Source organism: Barbus barbus, assembly GCF_936440315.1.
Source record: "Barbus barbus genome assembly, chromosome: 18".
Taxonomy (NCBI): Eukaryota; Metazoa; Chordata; class Actinopteri; order Cypriniformes; family Cyprinidae; genus Barbus; species Barbus barbus.
In genome coordinates, this window is record NC_136746.1 from 505,001 (window position 1) to 525,940 (window position 20,940).

The 20,940-nt window shown below is 45.2% G+C and overlaps 1 protein-coding gene across 8 annotated transcripts in view; it reads right to left on the reverse strand.

Annotated features, from left to right (window-relative positions):
- LOC306883954 (neurexin-1a-like) overlaps nucleotides 1–20,940 on the reverse strand; it is a gene marked incomplete at both ends in the record, with an annotated part of 389,273 nt that overhangs the window by 179,937 nt on the left and 188,396 nt on the right. The window lies entirely within an intron of this gene.

A 20,940-nucleotide genomic window follows, 5' to 3' on the forward strand; every position in this document is an offset into this window, starting at 1 on the left:
TCCGGAGGCGTCTGTCGTTGCTAAACAACCATCAGCTGCGCTCTCCGTTACAACAAGGAAATTTCAGCAATGGATTTCCAACACCGAAAAACACTTGCTGTAACTCTGTTACAAGATTTATTTACTAAGAAAAGTAAAAAACGCCGCAGTGTTTGGGTGCACCCCATACTTCAAAAACGCTGCTGAGGTTTCAAAGTAACGGAAAAGGTGAGGAAGCTGATTGGTTGGTTCTTGTCACATGACCTGCGGTGCGCTTGCGGCATTCTGAAAAGTTGAGATGTTTTTATCTCGATGCGGCGCGGACGCGCCTGGAAAAAACGAGCGCGTCGCTTTCATTATGAGCGTCTCCATTTGAAATAACGAACTTGAGCGCGCAAAAGACGCGATATGTGAGCGGCCCCTTAGGCGTGCGCTTTATTTTAAATGCAGCATGCGATGTTGTTTAATAACTTTCAAACGGTAGAGCCTTTTCCTTTATAACATAGCCAAAGGTCGGTGTATTTTTGCTTTATACATTTTAGGCTTATTCTCAAATTTAAATTGTGTTAGTGGGGCGGGATTATTAGGCCATTTTAATCGGACAATTTGACCGGAGAGATTTAATTTTGTCGGACATTTCATTTTTTTTCCGGCCAATGTCCGGCAATTACCGGACAACGGAAACCCAGGTGTGTGTGTGTGTGCCCTACATTTTTTTGTATGAAATTTTTTTTCTGCGAACTTTGACATTATTCAGCACGTCAGCTGCATAACCCCCGCGTGGACATTGGCCGCCACAAGCCAATACGGCAGCCGAAGCCAAATAGACCTCAAATAGCCTTCAAAACAAGCCCGCAGACCGCATTTCGAGTCGATCGGACCACGGGGCGTATGCTAGGCATGCGTGCGTTAGGCCATGCGTAAGCCCGGCACTTTTCAAACGTTTCGAAAAAACGTTACAAAAAGTCACGAGAAAAGAAATGCGAACGCACATAAAATGCATACCCACACGTTCGGCACGCCTCCTCGAGTCTTTTTAGACCTGCTTTGCCTCTGTCTGACCTTGTGGTGAATTTATATTAATTTTTTTATTTTTTCTGGCTTCTCGCGAGCCAATGTGCAGCATATAAGCTGACAAAAAGGTGCTAGCCCTTGAACGCCGACTAACAACTTTTTGTGATCACGTGGACCCTGAATACACACAGACTCATTTACACACAGACACATGGGCCTCACCTTTTGCCCCGGCCCCGGCCCGAAATCAGGTTTTCGGTGGCCGAAATGGATCGAGGGATGGCCCACTGACCCAGTGTCTGATGACAAAAACGTTGGCCTAAATGACAACCGGTCGCAACCGTGCTATTTCCAGACAGATGGCATTTGTATACGTGTGTACACAGGCTGTTCAGCACATGCGATGATCTCGTTAGCACATGTGCTGAAAGGATTTTGAATGTGCAAAAAAACAGTGCCTTATGACAAAAACGTTGGCCTAAATGACAACCGGTCGCAATCGTGCTATTGACAGCAGGTTTACAATCGTGCTCTCTCATTAGCACATGTGCTGCATGGATTTTTGAACGTGCAAACAGTGCCTGATGACAAAAACGTTGGCCTAAATGACAACTGATCGCTACCTTGCTATTTCCAGACAGATGGCATTTGTATACGTGTGTACACAGGCTGTTCAGCACATGCGCTGATCTTGTTAGCACATGTGCTGCATGGATTTTTGAACTTGCAAACAGTGCCTGATGACAAAAACGTTGGCCTAAATGACAGCCGGTCGCTACCGTGCTATTTCCAGAAAGATGGCATTTGTATACACAGGCTGTTCAGCACATGCGATGATCTCGTTAGCACATGTGCTGCATGGATTTTGAATGTGCAAAAAAACAGTGCCTTATGACAAAAACGTTGGCATTGGACAGCCGGCTGTTCAGCACATGAAGTGATCTTGTCAGCTCATGTGCTGCATCGATTTTGAATGTGCAAAAAAACAGTGCCTGATGGCAAAAACGTTGGCCTAAATGACAGCCGGTCGCAATCGTGCTATTTCCAGACAGATGGCATTTGTATACGTGTGTACACAGGCTGTTCAGCACATGCGGTGATCTCGTTAGCACATGTGCTGCATGGATTTTTGAACATGCAAAAAAACAGTGCTTTATGACAAAAACATTGGCCTTGGACAGTCGGCTGTTCAGCACATGCACTGATCTTGTCAGCACATGTGCTGCATGCATTTTGAATGTGCAAAAAAACAGTGCCTTATGACAAAAACTTTGGCCTAAATGACAGCCGGTCGCAATCGTGCTATTGACAGCCGGTTTACAACCGTGCTATCTCATTAGCACATGTGCTGCATGGATTTTTGAACTTGCAAACAGTGCCTGATGACAAAAACGTTGGCCTAAATGACAACCGGTCGCAATCGTGCTATTGACAGCAGGTTTACAATCGTGCTCTCTCATTAGCACATGTGCTGCATGGATTTTTGAATGTGCAAACAGTGCCTGATGACAAAAACGTTGGCCTAAATGACAACTGATTGCTACCTTGCTATTTCCAGACAGATGGCATTTGTATACGTGTGTACACAGGCTGTTCAGCACATGCGCTGATCTCGTTAGCACATGTGCTGCATGGATTTTTGAACTTGCAAACAGTGCCTGATGACAAAAACGTTGGCCTAAATGACAACCGGTCGCTACCGTGCTATTTCCAGACAGATGGCATTTGTATACACAGGCTGTTCAGCACATGCGATGATCTCGTTAGCACATGTGCTGCATGGATTTTGAATGTGCAAAAAAACAGTGCCTTATGACAAAAACGTTGGCCTTGGACAGCCGGCTGTTCAGCACATGCACTGATCTTGTCAGCTCTTGTGCTGCATCGATTTTGAATGTGCAAAAAAACAGTGCCTGATGGCAAAAACGTTGGCCTAAATGACAGCCGGTCGCTACCGTGCTATTTCCAGACAGATGGCATTTGTATACGTGTGTACACAGGCTGTTAAGCACATGCGCTGATCTCGTTAGCACATGTGCTGCATGGATGTTTGAACTTGCAAACAGTGCCTGATGACCTGATGACAAAAACGTTGGCCTAAATGACAGCCGGTCGCAATCGTGCTATTGACAGCCGGTTTACAACCGTGCTATCTCATTAGCACATGTGCTGCATGGATTTTTGAACTTGCAAACAGTGCCTGATGACAAAAACGTTGGCCTAAATGACAACCGGTCGCAATCGTGCTATTGACAGCAGGTTTACAATCGTGCTCTCTCATTAGCACATGTGCTGCATGGATTTTTGAACGTGCAAACAGTGCCTGATGACAAAAACGTTGGCCTAAATGACAACTGATCGCTACCTTGCTATTTCCAGACAGATGGCATTTGTATACGTGTGTACACAGGCTGTTCAGCACATGCGCTGATCTTGTTAGCACATGTGCTGCATGGATTTTTGAACTTGCAAACAGTGCCTGATGACAAAAACGTTGGCCTAAATGACAGCCGGTCGCTACCGTGCTATTTCCAGAAAGATGGCATTTGTATACACAGGCTGTTCAGCACATGCGATGATCTCGTTAGCACATGTGCTGCATGGATTTTGAATGTGCAAAAAAACAGTGCCTTATGACAAAAACGTTGGCATTGGACAGCCGGCTGTTCAGCACATGAAGTGATCTTGTCAGCTCATGTGCTGCATCGATTTTGAATGTGCAAAAAAACAGTGCCTGATGGCAAAAACGTTGGCCTAAATGACAGCCGGTCGCAATCGTGCTATTTCCAGACAGATGGCATTTGTATACGTGTGTACACAGGCTGTTCAGCACATGCGGTGATCTCGTTAGCACATGTGCTGCATGGATTTTTGAACATGCAAAAAAACAGTGCTTTATGACAAAAACATTGGCCTTGGACAGTCGGCTGTTCAGCACATGCACTGATCTTGTCAGCACATGTGCTGCATGCATTTTGAATGTGCAAAAAAACAGTGCCTTATGACAAAAACTTTGGCCTAAATGACAACCGGTCGCAATCGTGCTATTGACAGCAGGTTTACAATCGTGCTCTCTCATTAGCACATGTGCTGCATGGATTTTTGAATGTGCAAACAGTGCCTGATGACAAAAACGTTGGCCTAAATGACAACTGATTGCTACCTTGCTATTTCCAGACAGATGGCATTTGTATACGTGTGTACACAGGCTGTTCAGCACATGCGCTGATCTCGTTAGCACATGTGCTGCATGGATTTTTGAACTTGCAAACAGTGCCTGATGACAAAAACGTTGGCCTAAATGACAACCGGTCGCTACCGTGCTATTTCCAGACAGATGGCATTTGTATACACAGGCTGTTCAGCACATGCGATGATCTCGATAGCACATGTGCTGCATGGATTTTGAATGTGCAAAAAAACAGTGCCTTATGACAAAAACGTTGGCCTTGGACAGCCGGCTGTTCAGCACATGCACTGATCTTGTCAGCTCTTGTGCTGCATCGATTTTGAATGTGCAAAAAAACAGTGCCTGATGGCAAAAACGTTGGCCTAAATGACAGCCGGTCGCTACCGTGCTATTTCCAGACAGATGGCATTTGTATACGTGTGTACACAGGCTGTTAAGCACATGCGCTGATCTCGTTAGCACATGTGCTGCATGGATGTTTGAACTTGCAAACAGTGCCTGATGACCTGATGACAAAAACGTTGGCCTAAATGACAGCCGGTCGCAATCGTGCTATTGACAGCCGGTTTACAACCGTGCTATCTCATTAGCACATGTGCTGCATGGATTTTTGAACTTGCAAACAGTGCCTGATGACAAAAACGTTGGCCTAAATGACAGCCGGTCGCAATCGTGCTATTGACAGCCGGTTTACAACCGTGCTATCTCATTAGCACATGTGCTGCATGGATTTTTGAACTTGAAAACAGTGCCTGATGACAAAAACGTTGGCCTAAATGACAGCCGGTCTATACCGTGCTATTTCCAGACTGATGGCATTTGTATACGTGTATACACAGGCTGTTCAGCACATGCGATGATCTCGTTAGCACATGTGCTGCATGGATTTTTGAACTTGCAAACAGTGCCTGATGACAAAAACGTTGGCCTAAATGACAACCGGTCGCAATCGTGCTATTGACAGCAGGTTTACAATCGTGCTCTCTCATTAGCACATGTGCTGCATGGATTTTTGAACGTGCAAACAGTGCCTGATGACAAAAACGTTGGCCTAAATGACAACTGATCGCTACCTTGCTATTTCCAGACAGATGGCATTTGTATACGTGTGTACACAGGCTGTTCAGCACATGCGCTGATCTTGTTAGCACATGTGCTGCATGGATTTTTGAACTTGCAAACAGTGCCTGATGACAAAAACGTTGGCCTAAATGACAGCCGGTCGCTACCGTGCTATTTCCAGAAAGATGGCATTTGTATACACAGGCTGTTCAGCACATGCGATGATCTCGTTAGCACTTGTGCTGCATGGATTTTGAATGTGCAAAAAAACAGTGCCTTATGACAAAAACGTTGGCATTGGACAGCCGGCTGTTCAGCACATGAAGTGATCTTGTCAGCTCATGTGCTGCATCGATTTTGAATGTGCAAAAAAACAGTGCCTGATGGCAAAAACGTTGGCCTAAATGACAGCCGGTCGCAATCGTGCTATTTCCAGACAGATGGCATTTGTATACGTGTGTACACAGGCTGTTCAGCACATGCGGTGATCTCGTTAGCACATGTGCTGCATGGATTTTTGAACATGCAAAAAAACAGTGCTTTATGACAAAAACATTGGCCTTGGACAGTCGGCTGTTCAGCACATGCACTGATCTTGTCAGCACATGTGCTGCATGCATTTTGAATGTGCAAAAAAACAGTGCCTTATGACAAAAACTTTGGCCTAAATGACAGCCGGTCGCAATCGTGCTATTGACAGCCGGTTTACAACCGTGCTATCTCATTAGCACATGTGCTGCATGGATTTTTGAACTTGCAAACAGTGCCTGATGACAAAAACGTTGGCCTAAATGACAACCGGTCGCAATCGTGCTATTGACAGCAGGTTTACAATCGTGCTCTCTCATTAGCACATGTGCTGCATGGATTTTTGAATGTGCAAACAGTGCCTGATGACAAAAACGTTGGCCTAAATGACAACTGATTGCTACCTTGCTATTTCCAGACAGATGGCATTTGTATACGTGTGTACACAGGCTGTTCAGCACATGCGCTGATCTCGTTAGCACATGTGCTGCATGGATTTTTGAACTTGCAAACAGTGCCTGATGACAAAAACGTTGGCCTAAATGACAACCGGTCGCAATCGTGCTATTGACAGCAGGTTTACAATCGTGCTCTCTCATTAGCACATGTGCTGCATGGATTTTTGAACGTGCAAACAGTGCCTGATGACAAAAACGTTGGCCTACATGACAACTGATCGCTACCTTGCTATTTCCAGACAGATGGCATTTGTATACACAGGCTGTTCAGCACATGCGATTATCTCGTTAGCACATGTGCTGCATGGATTTTTGAACTTGCAAACAGTGCCTGATGACAAAAACGTTGGCCTAAATGACAGCCGGTCGCTACCGTGCTATTTCCAGAAAGATGGCATTTGTATACACAGGCTGTTCAGCACATGCGCTGATCTTGTTAGCACATGTGCTGCATGGATTTTTGAACTTGCAAACAGTGCCTGATGACAAAAACGTTGGCCTAAATGACAGCCGGTCGCTACCGTGCTATTTCCAGAAAGATGGCATTTGTATACACAGGCTGTTCAGCACATGCGATGATCTCGTTAGCACATGTGCTGCATGGATTTTGAATGTGCAAAAAAACAGTGCCTTATGACAAAAACGTTGGCATTGGACAGCCGGCTGTTCAGCACATGAAGTGATCTTGTCAGCTCATGTGCTGCATCGATTTTGAATGTGCAAAAAAACAGTGCCTGATGGCAAAAACGTTGGCCTAAATGACAGCCGGTCGCAATCGTGCTATTTCCAGACAGATGGCATTTGTATACGTGTGTACACAGGCTGTTCAGCACATGCGGTGATCTCGTTAGCACATGTGCTGCATGGATTTTTGAACATGCAAAAAAACAGTGCTTTATGACAAAAACATTGGCCTTGGACAGTCGGCTGTTCAGCACTTGCACTGATCTTGTCAGCACATGTGCTGCATGCATTTTGAATGTGCAAAAAAACAGTGCCTTATGACAAAAACTTTGGCCTAAATGACAGCCGGTCGCAATCGTGCTATTGACAGCCGGTTTACAACCGTGCTATCTCATTAGCACATGTGCTGCATGGATTTTTGAACTTGCAAACAGTGCCTGATGACAAAAACGTTGGCCTAAATGACAACCGGTCGCAATCGTGCTATTGACAGCAGGTTTACAATCGTGCTCTCTCATTAGCACATGTGCTGCATGGATTTTTGAATGTGCAAACAGTGCCTGATGACAAAAACGTTGGCCTAAATGACAACTGATTGCTACCTTGCTATTTCCAGACAGATGGCATTTGTATACGTGTGTACACAGGCTGTTCAGCACATGCGCTGATCTCGTTAGCACATGTGCTGCATGGATTTTTGAACTTGCAAACAGTGCCTGATGACAAAAACGTTGGCCTAAATGACAACCGGTCGCAATCGTGCTATTGACAGCAGGTTTACAATCGTGCTCTCTCATTAGCACATGTGCTGCATGGATTTTTGAACGTGCAAACAGTGCCTGATGACAAAAACGTTGGCCTACATGACAACTGATCGCTACCTTGCTATTTCCAGACAGATGGCATTTGTATACACAGGCTGTTCAGCACATGCGATTATCTCGTTAGCACATGTGCTGCATGGATTTTTGAACTTGCAAACAGTGCCTGATGACAAAAACGTTGGCCTAAATGACAGCCGGTCGCTACCGTGCTATTTCCAGAAAGATGGCATTTGTATACACAGGCTGTTCAGCACATGCGATTATCTCGTTAGCACATGTGCTGCATGGATTTTGAATGTGCAAAAAAACAGTGCCTTATGACAAAAACGTTGGCATTGGACAGCCGGCTGTTCAGCACATGAAGTGATCTTGTCAGCTCATGTGCTGCATCGATTTTGAATGTGCAAAAAAACAGTGCCTGATGGCAAAAACGTTGGCCTAAATGACAGCCGGTCGCAATCGTGCTATTTCCAGACAGATGGCATTTGTATACGTGTGTACACAGGCTGTTCAGCACATGCGCTGATCTCATTAGCACATGTGCTGCATGGATTTTTGAACATGCAAAAAAACAGTGCCTTATGACAAAAACGTTGGCCTTGGACAGCCGGCTGTTCAGCACATGCACTGATCTTGTCAGCACATGTGCTGCATGGATTTTGAATGTGCAAAAAAACAGTGCCTTATGACAAAAACGTTGGCCTTGGACAGCCGGCTGTTCAGCACATGCACTGATCGTGTCAGCTCTTGTGCTGCATCGATTTTGAATGTGCAAAAAAACAGTGCCTGAAGGCAAAAACGTTGGCCTAAATGACAGCCGGTCGCTACCGTGCTATTTCCAGACAGATGGCATTTGTATACGTGTGTACACAGGCTGTTCAGCACATGCGCTGATCTCGTTAGCACATGTGCTGCATGGATTTTTGAACTTGCAAACAGTGCCTGATGACAAAAACGTTGGCCTAAATGACAGCCGGTCTATACCGTGCTATTTCCAGACTGATGGCATTTGTATACGTGTATACACAGGCTGTTCAGCACATGCGATGATCTCGTTAGCACATGTGCTGCATGGATTTTTGAACTTGCAAACAGTGCCTGATGACAAAAACGTTGGCCTAAATGACAACCGGTCGCAATCGTGCTATTGACAGCAGGTTTACAATCGTGCTCTCTCATTAGCACATGTGCTGCATGGATTTTTGAACGTGCAAACAGTGCCTGATGACAAAAACGTTGGCCTAAATGACAACTGATCGCTACCTTGCTATTTCCAGACAGATGGCATTTGTATACGTGTGTACACAGGCTGTTCAGCACATGCGCTGATCTTGTTAGCACATGTGCTGCATGGATTTGTGAACTTGCAAACAGTGCCTGATGACAAAAACGTTGGCCTAAATGACAGCCGGTCGCTACCGTGCTATTTCCAGAAAGATGGCATTTGTATACACAGGCTGTTCAGCACATGCGATGATCTCGTTAGCACATGTGCTGCATGGATTTTGAATGTGCAAAAAAACAGTGCCTTATGACAAAAACGTTGGCATTGGACAGCCGGCTGTTCAGCACATGAAGTGATCTTGTCAGCTCATGTGCTGCATCGATTTTGAATGTGCAAAAAAACAGTGCCTGATGGCAAAAACGTTGGCCTAAATGACAGCCGGTCGCAATCGTGCTATTTCCAGACAGATGGCATTTGTATACGTGTGTACACAGGCTGTTCAGCACATGCGGTGATCTCGTTAGCACATGTGCTGCATGGATTTTTGAACATGCAAAAAAACAGTGCTTTATGACAAAAACATTGGCCTTGGACAGTCGGCTGTTCAGCACATGCACTGATCTTGTCAGCACATGTGCTGCATGCATTTTGAATGTGCAAAAAAACAGTGCCTTATGACAAAAACTTTGGCCTAAATGACAGCCGGTCGCAATCGTGCTATTGACAGCCGGTTTACAACCGTGCTATCTCATTAGCACATGTGCTGCATGGATTTTTGAACTTGCAAACAGTGCCTGATGACAAAAACGTTGGCCTAAATGACAACCGGTCGCAATCGTGCTATTGACAGCAGGTTTACAATCGTGCTCTCTCATTAGCACATGTGCTGCATGGATTTTTGAATGTGCAAACAGTGCCTGATGACAAAAACGTTGGCCTAAATGACAACTGATTGCTACCTTGCTATTTCCAGACAGATGGCATTTGTATACGTGTGTACACAGGCTGTTCAGCACATGCGCTGATCTCGTTAGCACATGTGCTGCATGGATTTTTGAACTTGCAAACAGTGCCTGATGACAAAAACGTTGGCCTAAATGACAACCGGTCGCAATCGTGCTATTGACAGCAGGTTTACAATCGTGCTCTCTCATTAGCACATGTGCTGCATGGATTTTTGAACGTGCAAACAGTGCCTGATGACAAAAACGTTGGCCTACATGACAACTGATCGCTACCTTGCTATTTCCAGACAGATGGCATTTGTATACACAGGCTGTTCAGCACATGCGATTATCTCGTTAGCACATGTGCTGCATGGATTTTTGAACTTGCAAACAGTGCCTGATGACAAAAACGTTGGCCTAAATGACAGCCGGTCGCTACCGTGCTATTTCCAGAAAGATGGCATTTGTATACACAGGCTGTTCAGCACATGCGATTATCTCGTTAGCACATGTGCTGCATGGATTTTGAATGTGCAAAAAAACAGTGCCTTATGACAAAAACGTTGGCATTGGACAGCCGGCTGTTCAGCACATGAAGTGATCTTGTCAGCTCATGTGCTGCATCGATTTTGAATGTGCAAAAAAACAGTGCCTGATGGCAAAAACGTTGGCCTAAATGACAGCCGGTCGCAATCGTGCTATTTCCAGACAGATGGCATTTGTATACGTGTGTACACAGGCTGTTCAGCACATGCGCTGATCTCGTTAGCACATGTGCTGCATGGATTTTTGAACATGCAAAAAAACAGTGCCTTATGACAAAAACGTTGGCCTTGGACAGCCGGCTGTTCAGCACATGCACTGATCTTGTCAGCACATGTGCTGCATGGATTTTGAATGTGCAAAAAAACAGTGCCTTATGACAAAAACGTTGGCCTTGGACAGCCGACTGTTCAGCACATGCACTGATCGTGTCAGCTCTTGTGCTGCATCGATTTTGAATGTGCAAAAAAACAGTGCCTGAAGGCAAAAACGTTGGCCTAAATGACAGCCGGTCGCTACCGTGCTATTTCCAGACAGATGGCATTTGTATACGTGTGTACACAGGCTGTTCAGCACATGCGCTGATCTCGTTAGCACATGTGCTGCATGGATTTTTGAACTTGCAAACAGTGCCTGATGACAAAAACGTTGGCCTAAATGACAGCCGGTCTATACCGTGCTATTTCCAGACTGATGGCATTTGTATACGTGTATACACAGGCTGTTCAGCACATGCGATGATCTCGTTAGCACATGTGCTGCATGGATTTTGAATGTGCAAAAAAACAGTGCCTGATGGCAAAAACGTTGGCCTAAATGACATCCGGTCGCAATCGTGCTATTGACAGCCGGTTTACAACCGTGCTATCTCATTAGCACATGTGCTGCATTGATTTTTGAACGTGCAAACAGTGCCTGATGACAAAAACGTTGGCCTAAATGACAACCGGTCGCAATCGTGCTATTGACAGCAGGTTTACAATCGTGCTCTCTCATTAGCACATGTGCTGCATGGATTTTTGAACGTGCAAACAGTGCCTGATGACAAAAACGTTGGCCTAAATGACAACTGATCGCTTCCTTGCTATTTCCAGACAGATGGCATTTGTATACGTGTGTACACAGGCTGTTCAGCACATGCGCTGATCTCGTTAGCACATGTGCTGCATGGATGTTTGAACTTGCAAACAGTGCCTGATGACCTGATGACAAAAACGTTGGACTAAATGACAGCCGGTCGCTACCGTGCTATTTCCAGACAGATGGCATTTGTATACACAGGCTGTTCAGCACATGCGATGATCTCGTTAGCACATGTGCTGCATCGATTTTGAATGTGCAAAAAAACAGTGCCTGATGGCAAAAACGTTGGCCTAACTGACAGCCGGTCGCTACCGTGCTATTTCCAGACAGATGGCATTTGTATACGTGTGTACACAGGCTGTTCAGCACATGCGCTGATCTCGTTAGCACATGTGCTGCATGGATTTTTGAACTTGCAAACAGTGCCTGATGACAAAAACGTTGGCCTAAATGACAGCCAGTCTCTACCGTGCTATTTCCAGACTGATGGCATTTGTATACGTGTATACACAGGCTGTTCAGCACATGCGATGATCTCGTTAGCACATGTGCTGCATGGATTTTGAATGTGCAAAAAAACAGTGCCTTATGACAAAAACGTTGGCCTTGGACAGCCGGCTGTTCAGCACATGAAGTGATCTTGTCAGCTCATGTGCTGCATCGATTTTGAATGTGCAAAAAAACAGTGCCTGATGGCAAAAACGTTGGCCTAAATGACATCCGGTCGCAATCGTGCTATTGACAGCCGGTTTACAACCGTGCTATCTCATTAGCACATGTGCTGCATTGATTTTTGAACGTGCAAACAGTGCCTGATGACAAAAACGTTGGCCTAAATGACAACCGGTCGCAATCGTGCTATTGACAGCAGGTTTACAATCGTGCTCTCTCATTAGCACATGTGCTGCATGGATTTTTGAACCTGCAAACAGTGCCTGATGACAAAAACGTTGGCCTTGGACAGCCGGCAGTTCAGCACATGCACTGATCTTGTCAGCTCATGTGCTGCATCGATTTTGAATGTGCAAAAAAACAGTGCCTGATGGCAAAAACGTTGGCCTAAATGACTGCCGTCTGGTTCATCAGATAGTTCTACCTGAAGACAAAAACAGAGTAATGTTACTCTAAACTTCTAAAGGCTGAATGCTAATAAGCGACATATGTTTACATCTACCCCAAACCATCATATCCCACACAATCCTTCTGTCACTCCTATTTGCACTAATATTTTGGATCAGTTTGAACCTGTAACTTTGTCTTTTTTTGCAAGATATCGTAGGTCAGCTTAAACCATCTGGATCTGCCCTGGATTTTATATTTAATTTAGTTCATAATTCAAGCGATTTTTTCTTTGAAAATAAAAATAAAAACCACAAACCAATTTATGGCATAGTTGATTATTTGTGCAGTAAATAGGTAAAAACCTTCCAGATTTCCACAAAAACATAGCCCAGAAGCCCGGAGTATGATGTTAGAGGGAACCCGCGATGAATCAACCATCAAATAAGCCCAAGATAAGACTGCTTTTGATGAGAATTATTGTTCTGATAGCGTCTGATAGTTTAATACATAAAACAGCCTATATTAGAATATACGTTTAAAATATAGGCTAACTAAGAAAGAGTTTATTACTGTTGTTACTTTTTATTGGTGCTGTTGTTTTTTTTTTTTGTATTTTGTTGGTTTTATTTACTTTTTAAAATTAATCTCTTGTTCTAAAAAAATTAATAATTTGTGATAAATAATTTTTTTAATAAATAGTTTGTGATTACAGTCATGTCTTTTAGTGGTGACTTGTTAAATTTCTGCAAATTTATGTATAATAATTAGCAAAAGCAAGCAATTCAAAATATATCAGACGACAACAAAAATGCATACAAAATTACAGAGTTTTAATCTATTTTAGAATGTTTAAATATATATTCACTATATATATATATATATATATATATATATGTATATATCATAAAGTTGTGAGGAAGAAGTTGAAACATGAAGCAAAATGGACTTGAAATTTAACTGAAACTGAATGAGTCACTAGACTCAACAACAAAAATACATACAAAATTACAGAGTTTTAATCTATTTTAGAATGTTTATATATATATATATATATATATATATATATCATAAAGTTGTGAGGAAGAAGTTGAAACATGAAGCAAAATGGACTTGAAATTGAACTGAAAATGAATGAGTCCCTATGGACCTCTGCTGGATATATGTGGTCATTGCACATTCTTTCTTTAACTATAATATCTTAAGATTTTCCTCTAACCTGCAGATGCCAGTATTCTATGCCTAGCATATGGGCCAATATCCAGAAACCTTTTATATTTAGTTTAGGTCATAACTCAAAGGATTTTGTCATTGAAAAAAAATTAAATCATAAACCAATTTATGGCATAGTTGATTATTTGTGCAGTAAATAGGTAAAAACCTACCAGATTTCCACAAAAACACAGCATAAATGTATAGCTGACAAGTAAAAAAAAATAATGAAAAAAATAAAATAATATATATATACACACAAATGTATAGTTTTTGTCATGACAATAAAGCATACTTAAAATGTTTTTAAAAAAATGAGAGAGAGAGGGATAAACACACACACAAACACACACACACAGATAAACAAACTCTCACACACACACAAACAGAGAGAGAGAGACACACACACACAAACACACAGAGACAGAGAGACAGAGGGAGATAGAGAGACACTGACACTCAAACAGAGAGAGAGAGAGAGATTGAGATTCACAAAGCTTTTATTTTTAAAAATTCATTTTGTTACAATGACATAGCCTCCAAAAAAACAAAAACAACAACAATTTTTTTTTAAATCAATAAAGTGTGAAAATTAATTCATCTTCAAAAATGGCACATAGAGCATCATTACAGCTCCAAATATTTTCAAAAGAAAACAGATCATCAATACTTTTATAATAATAAAAATCAATTAAGATTCTAGATTGTACCAAGTTAAAAAACAGTACAACAGTATTTAGTATTACATCCTGTGAAATTTTTTTTTTTCCTACTCAAATAGATGGCCATTTTTGCTTGTCCCACCACAAAATTAAGCAGTTGACACACAAACCTTTTTTTTAGGACATATTTACATCCTAAAATGAAAATATCTTGTGAGAATACCTCATTACATTTTTTAAAAACATCTCTTAAAACAGAAAACAGTGGTTCAAGTCTATAACAATTTAAAAAAGCATGAAAAATTTTTCTCTGTCATCACAAAAAGGACACTTATCAGTGCTTCCAGGATTTAAAACAGAAGTAAAAGCATTGACTGCAATAACACCATGAACAATTCTCCATTGTAAGTCTCCTGTTTTTTTGGTCAATGGTGGTTTGTAAAAAATTCTCCATTCTGGTTTTTTGTCTTCATTTTGTCATGATACTGTACAGATGAGGAAGCAAGTTGCAGGTAAAGAAATTATTTATTGTCCAGAAACTGAATATACAGACACAGGATGGAATGATGATCGGTGACGCAGGAATGGATGGGCTGCACGGCCGGTGAGGTGAAGAGTGTCCAAGGTGGTGTGGGAATCCAGTACAGGAACGACGAACACACGACTACACGGACAGACCTTGACACCGGGAACCAGAACTGACGAGAACACACGGGAACTGGAGACAGAACAGCACGGGAAGACATCCAAAACGATCTGACAATGAGAAGAGAATCTGGTGACTATTTATGTGTGCGGGAAATGGGCTGCAGCTGCCGCTGCTGATGAGGCACAGCTGAGAGGAGTGAGTGGTGAATGCTCGGCCACGCCCACACACGTACGGCACGCACACACATGACAGTACACGGGACAAAGAGGACACAATGGATGCGCGAACCGTGACAGTACCCTTCCCCTAAGAACGCCTCCTGGCGTTCCCAGGTTCCCCTACCTGTCGATTGTAGTCATCGATAAGGGAGTGATCCAGTATGTCTCTCGCAGGTACCCAACTTCTCTCCTCCGGACCGTAACCCTCCCAGTCCACCAAGTACTGAAATCCGCGTCCCCTCCGTCTAGAGTCCAGTATACGGTTTACCGAAAATGTGGGTTCCCCGTCTACGAGTCGCGGCGGGGGGGGAACCGGGGCTGGCGGATTAATGGGAGAATGAAACACGGGTTTAATTTTGGATACGTGAAAGACGGGGTGAATCCTCCTGTACACCGGAGGAAGGTTGAGGCGGACTGCCACCGGACTAATGATCTTGGTGACAGTGAACGGGCCAATAAATTTGGGAGCGAGCTTATTAGAAACGGAGCGGAGAGGAATGTTCTTGGTTGAAAGCCACACTTTTTGACCAACGACGTAAACGGGAGGCTTAGACCGGTGGCGATCGGCTTTAGCCTTGGTGCGCGCCCCCACTTGGAGTAGAGTCTCACGGGCTCTAGTCCATGTGCGGTGACACCTCTGGACAAAGGCGTGAGCGGAGGGGACCGCGACTTCGGATTCCAGACTGGGAAAAACTGGTGGCTGGTAACCTAAACTACATTCAAACGGAGATAGGCCCGTGGACGACACTGGCAACGCATTGTGGGCGTACTCCACCATAGAGAGTTGTTGGCTCCAAGAGGAAGGATTCTTGGAGACCAGACATCGCAACACCCTCTCCAAATCTTGGTTGGCTCTCTCGGTTTGGCCATTGCTCTGGGGGTGAAACCCAGAGGACAGACTGACAGTCGCTCCCAGCAATTTACAAAACTCTTGCCAAAATTTGGACACAAATTGGGGTCCCCTGTCGGAAACCACGTCTATCGGGAGGCCATGTAAACGAAAGACGTGGTTCACGACTGTCAATGCTGTCTCCTTGGCTGAGGGTAATTTGGGCAAGGGAATGAAATGGGCCGCCTTCGAGAATCGGTCCACCACAGTCAAAACGACCGTGTTGCCCTGAGAGGGCGGGAGGGCGGTAATAAAATCTAGAGCGATGTGGGACCAGGGTCTCGAAGGGACCGGCAGCGGTTGGAGTAACCCATCTGGGGGTCGATTGGAAGTCTTACCAGTGGCACAGACAGAGCAAGCCAAAACAAAACTGTGAATGTCGTGAGCCATACGTGGCCACCAGAATCGTTGCTTAACCAAAAACCTAGTTCGATTGACTCCTGGATGACAAGCCACGTTGGAACAATGCCCCCACTGGATAACGTCGGACCGTAACCTCTCCGGCACAAATAACCGATTCGGTGGGCAACCGGGCGGAGGCATTACCCCTTCTAAGGCCGCTTTGACCTTCGACTCGATCTCCCATGTGAGTGTGGAGACAAAAAGAGTCTCAGGTAAAATGCACTCGGGAGTAGACGGGCGTTCGGAATTGTCAAAAACGCGAGATAAAGAGTCGGGTTTGATGTTTTTGGAACCCGGGCGGTACGAGAGAGAGAAATCAAAACGTCCGAAAAAAAGTGCCCACCGAGCCTGCCTGGAGTTCAGTCTTTTAGCCGTTCTAATGTATTCTAGATTCCTATGATCGGTCCAGACGATAAAAGGTACCCCTGACCCTTCCAACCAGTGACGCCATTCCTCCAACGCTAACTTGACTGCCAACAACTCTCGGTTACCAATGTCGTAATTACGCTCGGCTGGGGATAAACGATGGGACAAAAACGCGCAGGGATGCATCTTGCCGTCCGCGGAAGAGCGCTGGGACAACACTGCGCCTACCCCCACCTCTGACGCGTCGACCTCCACCACAAACTGACGTGAGGGATCAGGGGCTATGAGAATGGGGGCCGAAACAAAGCGGTCCTTGAGTTTGGCAAACACAGCCTCGGCTGTGTTAGACCACCTGAACGCAGTTCTGGGGGAGGTCAAAGCAGTCAGAGGCGCGGCTAGTTGGCTGAAGTTGCGAATAAAACGCCGGTAGAAGTTGGCGAAGCCCAGAAACCTCTGCAGGGCCTTACGGGAATCAGGACTTGGCCACTCCACCACAGCCTTAACCTTCTCAGGGTCCATGCGCATTCCCTCGGACGACACAATGTACCCTAGGAAAGGAACAGACTGTGCATGAAAAGCGCATTTCTCCGCCTTGACAAAAAGCCCATTCTCTAACAACCTCTGAAGCACTCGCCGGACGTGCTGCACATGTTCCTGGAGAGACGAAGAAAAAATCAGTATGTCATCCAGGTAGACATATATGAACTGATCTACCATATCTCGCAGCACGTCATTGACGAGTGCCTGGAAGACTGCTGGGGAGTTGGACAGCCCGAAGGGCATGACCAAGTATTCAAAGTGCCCCCTAGGGGTGTTAAAAGCAGTCTTCCACTCATCCCCCTTCCTTATGCGGACCAAATGATAGGCATTGCGCAAATCCAATTTTGTGAAAATGGACGCTCCCTGCAACCTCTCGAAGGCTGAAGACATCAACGGCAAAGGATACGTATTCTTTACCGTGATGTTGTTCAACCCTCGGTAATCAATACAAGGACGCAGGGACCCGTCCTTCTTCCCCACAAAAAAGAACCCCGCCCCCGCCGGAGAAGAGGAAGGGCGGATGAACCCAGAGAATCAGAAATATATTTCTCCATAGCCTCTCTTTCTGGAACAGAAAGTGAATATAACTTGCCCTTAGGCGGAGACATACCTGGCAGTAAATCTATGGCACAGTCGTAAGGACGATGGGGAGGGAGAGAAGCAGCTCGAGACTTACTGAACACTTCCTTCAGGTCCTGATACTCCGCGGGCACGTTAGACAGATCCATCGCCTCCTCCTGAAACACAGAAACAGAAACCAACGGACAGGCAGACACAAGACAGGACTCATGACAGTTATTGCTCCAAGCTATGACGGATTTATGATGCCAGTCTATTTTAGGGTTGTGCTTGATGAGCCAGGGGTGGCCGAGCACGACCAGTGCGAAGGGGGTGTCCATGATCAAAAAGGATATAGTCTCTGTGTGGTTGCCTGACGTGGTGAGAGTGATGGGCTCGGTGGTGAAGGCAATGGGGGGTAGCTGGTGACCGTTCAGGGCATGGACAGAGATCTTGTGCGTGAGAGGTTTGATGGGGATGTGATACTTGTGAGCAAACGAAAAGTCCAAAAAATTACCCTCTGCACCAGAATCCAGTAACGCCTGACAGGTGATGGCACGTGTAGCCCATCTCAGTTTCACCGGGAGGAGGGTCGATGATGTAGATGAGGTCTTCTCTGCGGAGATCCCACCCGATAGTAGCCTCAAGTTTACTACCGGGCTTGACCTTTTACCGGGCATCTCGAGACTGAGTGTCCTGCCCCTCCGCAGTAAAGGCAGAGCCCCTGGGATCTCCGCCTCTCCTTCTCCTCCCGGGAAAGCCGAGCTCGCCCTACCTGCATGGGTTCGAGATCGTTGACGGAGCTGACCACGTCCACGTCGTTGGTACGGTGACTCTCAAACCCACCAGGGACTCGGCTGGTCTGGACGCGTCGCTCCGCTCTAGTGAGCCGTGCGTCCACCCTGAGGGCCAGGTCAATCAGTCCGTTGAGTGTGGTGGGGAGGTCCAGGACGTAGATCTCCTTCTGGACGTGGTCAGCTAGCCCATGCAGGAACATGTCCCACTGCGCCTCCTCGTTCCAGCGACATTCCGCCGCCAGGGTCCGGAACTCGATGGAATAGTCCGATACAGATCTTTCACCCTGGCGGAGATCGGCGAGTATTCTGGCCGCCTCTCTTCCGGCGACGGCTCGATCGAATACTCGCTTCATTTCTTCGGATAAAGTCAGGAACGAGGTGCAGCATGGATCTTGATTCTCCCACACCGCTGTTCCCCATAGTGCCGCCCTTCCAGTCAGCAACGTGAGAACAAAAGCCACCTTGCTCTGTTCAGAAAAAAAAGGTTCTGGGTTGCAGGGCAAAATGCATAGAGCATTGCGTCAGGAATGCCCTGCAAAATTGTGGCTCACCTGAGTATGGCTCAGGAACGGGTAGCCGCGGTTCCGACTGGAAGGGGGGTCCCGATGGAGTGGGGGGAGCTGGCGGTGTGGGTGGCGCAATGGGAACTCGTAGTTGTTGGAGCTGTTGGGTGAGCTCGGATACCTGCGTCACCAGAGCCTGAATAACCCGACCAGTGGTATTCAGGCTCGCCTCTTGAGAGTTCATGCGTTCAATGCTTTGGGTGATGAAATCCTCCAGAGATGTGGCTGAGGCGCCCGCTGCTTCCATGGGATGGTCAGATCGTTCTGTCATGATACTGTACAGATGAGGAAGCAAGTTGCAGGTAAAGAAATTATTTATTGTCCAGAAACTGAATATACAGACACAGGATGGAATGATGATCGGTGACGCAGGAATGGATGGGCTGCACGGCCGGTGAGGTGAAGAGTGTCCAAGGTGGTGTGGGAATCCAGTACAGGAACGACGAACACACGACTACACGGACAGACCTTGACACCGGGAACCAGAACTGACGAGAACACACGGGAACTGGAGACAGAACAGCACGGGAAGACATCCAAAACGATCTGACAATGAGAAGAGAATCTGGTGACTATTTATGTGTGCGGGAAATGGGCTGCAGCTGCCGCTGCTGATGAGGCACAGCTGAGAGGAGTGAGTGGTGAATGCTCGGCCACGCCCACACACGTACGGCACGCACACACATGACAGTACACGGGACAAAGAGGACACAATGGATGCGCGAACCGTGACACATTTAGCTTAAAAAAATCACGCCTAGGTGTATCTACCTTATTATTCAACTTGTTCTTGTTATTACACAGTATTTATACAAAAGCTTTCTGTCACAAGAAAAAAAATCAACACTTAAAGAATTAACTTGTTCAAGAGAAAAACCAGCACACCCATCCAGCTTAAGAGAAAAAACCAAGCCCGGAAAACACTCTTCCGAGTCTGGATTACACAGTTTGTTTTTATAGTCCAATAGCAAAAGTCTTTCTTGATCACTTATTGCAGATTCCCATTTCTGAAGAAGTTGTGCTATAACGCGAGTAGAATTGATTCCAAGACATCGAGATTTTGCTTCCTTGTTTTTAAAATCAAGTCCAGCTACTTCCAGCAAATGGCCAAGAGTCACTATTTTGTTATCAATAAGTGCTTTGTTTATTCCAGGAAGGAAAAAATTGTTTGTTAAGTCCAAACGCTTCCCATGGATTAAAGGTTCTTCCAATAGCCAGTAAAGAGATTTGGAGCCTTCCACTTTTTGAAAAGTAAAAAGATTCCACACTTTAAAAACATTACTATAAAAAACAGGTAACATAGGAAAACTTAATTTCAGTGGATCCATCAAAAAAATTGTCCTGCCCAAGTTAAAATTACCCAACCTGTTCAAAATCAACCTTGCTACAGCATTCCAGTTAAAAACATCTGAAACAGTTAAAAGTCTTTGCACAAAATGTAATCTGAAAGCAGCTATTCTACTCTGCAGATGTATCAATCCCTGACCA